We start from the raw sequence: 3,120 nt of genomic DNA, 5'->3' as shown, positions 1-3,120 counted from the left end.
TCCAGGGGTAGGAAAGGAGGGTAGAGGGATGAGGGGCACCATGAATGGATCGCTGTCTGGGATCTTGTGCTATGATGACGCTGTACTGGAAATTGTAGTCGATAAGTCGTGTCTGCAACAAGAAGGAGGAGCTTTGATCTGAAACGATCTAATATTATCAGTCAATGGATGGGCAAATGTCACCACAGAGTTCAGAGTGAGGAAGAGGGAAGCTGTTGAAGGGTGGAAGGAGTAGTCGCATGTCGATATAGCTGCGGGACCAACCGTGGACTGAAAAGGATTAGAAGGATAATGGAAGGAAGACTAAGAACGAAGTGCTCGGTTTAAAAAGGATGTAAGACAGGGATGTAGTCCTTCGTCCTAATGCTAATCGAAGAAGCAATGACGGAAATAAAACAAAGGTTCAAAGGTGGAATTAAAATTCAAAGTGATAGGAGATCAATGATAAGTCCGTTGATGACATTGTTATCCTCAGTGAAAGTGAAGAAGAATTACAGGATGTGTCGAATGGAATGAACAGTAGAATGAGAACAGAATATATATTTAGAGTAAATCGAAGAAAGGTGAAAGTAATGAGAAATAGCAGAAATGAGAACAGTGAGAAACTTTACATGAAAACTGTTCATCATGAAGTAGATGAAGTTAAGGAATTCTGCTATCTAGTCAGCAAACTAACCCACGGCGGAAGGAACAAGGAGGACGTAACAATTAGACCAGGAATGGCAAAAAGCGCATTCCCGACCAAGAGAAGTCTATTAGTATCAAACATAAGCCACAGTTTGAGGAAGAAGTGTATGAGAGTATACGTTTGGAACATAGCATTGTATAGTAGTGAAACATGGTGGGATGATCGGAACAGAAAAGAATCGAAACATTTAAGATTTTTTGCTACAGAAAAACGTTGAAAATTAGGTGGACTGGTAAAATATGAAATGAGGAGGTTCTTCGGAGAATCGGCGAGGAAAGGAACAAATGAGAAACGCTGTCAACAAAAGGGACAGGAAAGTAGGTTAGCTGTTAAGATATCACGGAATATGTTCCTTGGTAGTAGAGGGAGCAGCAAAGGCAAAAACGGTAGAGGAAGACAGGGATTCGGATACATCAAGCAAATTATTGTGGACGTTGGTTGCAAGTGCTATTCTGAGATGTAGAAGGACTCGTGGCGGGCCTTATCATACCAATCAGAAGACTGACGAATAAAACAAAATGGGGAAATGTAATCAGCTGCTAGAGGATGTGTGGGGAAGACAAAAGAGGTATACAGAAAGTGGGGCAGAATAAAAGGCGCCGAAGGACTTGTAATAAGGGTATAAAGTAGGAGATGGGGGGATAAGGTTAGTTTGGATAAAGCTTTTGTAAGTGTGCACTATTTTGAATATAATGACGATGTACTTCGCGATCACATCTGTGCCACACCATTCACGGCCGAATGTTCTACAGCGCAATCTGGTATCCACGGCGTGTGACCACCCAGCAGCCGACTACTAAATTTGAGGATGGAAATATAATTTTCCGTAATCCGGCAGTGATTGTAGTAAAACAAACTGAAGCATATATTTTCATTCTCACTATTACAATGTGGTCGATTTTTACTTTAAGGTATTTTAGTGTATTACAAAGATAGATGGGGTCGTTATGGATGGGGAGAAGGAAACCGTAGAGAGCGCCGCGGCTGGAAGACCGTCGAACTTTTTTTGGCATGACTGGGTTTGTTGTTGAATCGAACTCCTCACGGTCTATATTAGTTCATCGCTTCGCTCTGATGCAATAGAAACGCTGAATAAAATGAGCGCAAGACGGTCACGGCCGATGGGAAAACAGAACACGACTTTAAGGCAGTGAGTGGTAGGCTGCCTGACATACTCCACCTCGTGTTCCCCTGACGTGTCGGCCTGATAGGAAAAACCGCGTGGCTCAGAAGCGGTCGACGCCGCAACAGGCCGATGCCGCCCCCACTTGCTGTTGCGTAGCCAGGCTGCGGTCGCCCACCTGTCACGTCGCAACACGTCTGCTCTCTGTATGGATGTACAGCGAAACGCGTGTTAGCTTTTGGCTCTACTCTACGGATATCGTCAATATTTGACTAGTCCTGTTTAGACGTTATGCTTCTTCGTTTCATCATTACAGCGCTAACGAGGGAAAAATCCAGTGTCACCATCGATGAAAAAAGCAGTGGGAAACAACACTTTATTCAATTTTTCATCGGTCTTTTTCGTTTCCTAGGGCTTGTCCAGTATATACAGATTTCGTCTCTGGCATGACTATCAATGGGAGTGTAGAACTACACTGAACTTTGATTTTGTTTGTTATACAATTACATTTATTCCAGATAGTCATGAGCTTTTTTTTTTCTCAACGCGACGCACTTCTGAAATAATAATTCCCATTATTAAGTGGGCTTCCCGTATACTGTGACATTACTAAGCGCGTTGTTTGCGAAATGTGAGTCGTTGCCGTATTGCGGTTACCTTAGAATTTCTCGCTATCCTCTTATACAGCGGGCAACGGCCTTGCCGCAGTGGATACACCGGTTCCCGTGAGATCACCGAAGTTAAGCGCTGTCGGACGTGGTCGGCACTTGGATGGGTGACCATCCAGGCCGCCATGCGCTGTTGCGATTTTTCGGGGTGCACTCAGCCTCGTGATGCCAATTGAGGAGCTCCTCGACCGAATAGTAGCGGCTTCGGTCAACCATACCAACATAACGACCGGGAGAGTGGTGTGCTGACCACACGCCCCTCCTATCCGCATACTCCTCTGAGAATGACCCGGCGGTCGGATGGTCCCGGTAGACCACTCGTGGCATGAAGACGGAGTGCTTTTTTTTTCTTATACAGCGAGTCCCATTGGAATGGCCAGTATTCAGGGATATGACAGGAACCACCAATCGCAACAAAAAAGTCAAGTGAAAATGGGATCTAAATGCATACTTAAAGACTATAAGCACTTCTTCATCTCCGATACTGCGAAGAAAATCTCTTTTGCTGCAAACTCTTCGCTTTACGTATTTCGAGAGATCGTAGTATGGAACGAAAAACGAAAAAAAGTCCAGTAAATATTTGTTCTGAAGTGCACACCTTATGAACTATGAGTACTTGTTCGTCTTCACTATTGCGGAAC

The 3,120-nt window shown here is 44.2% G+C and overlaps 1 pseudogene; it reads left to right on the top strand.

Moving 5' to 3' along the window:
- Positions 1 to 2,500: 2,500 nt before the first annotated feature.
- LOC126458669 (5S ribosomal RNA) lies at positions 2,501 to 2,618 on the top strand (annotated as a pseudogene).
- Positions 2,619 to 3,120: the final 502 nt, after the last annotated feature.

This window comes from Schistocerca serialis, chromosome 2 (assembly GCF_023864345.2).
Source record: "Schistocerca serialis cubense isolate TAMUIC-IGC-003099 chromosome 2, iqSchSeri2.2, whole genome shotgun sequence".
NCBI lineage: Eukaryota > Metazoa > Arthropoda > Insecta > Orthoptera > Acrididae > Schistocerca > Schistocerca serialis.
The sequence above is the reverse complement of the archived record's forward strand: the minus strand, read 5'-3'. Positions and strand labels throughout refer to the sequence as shown.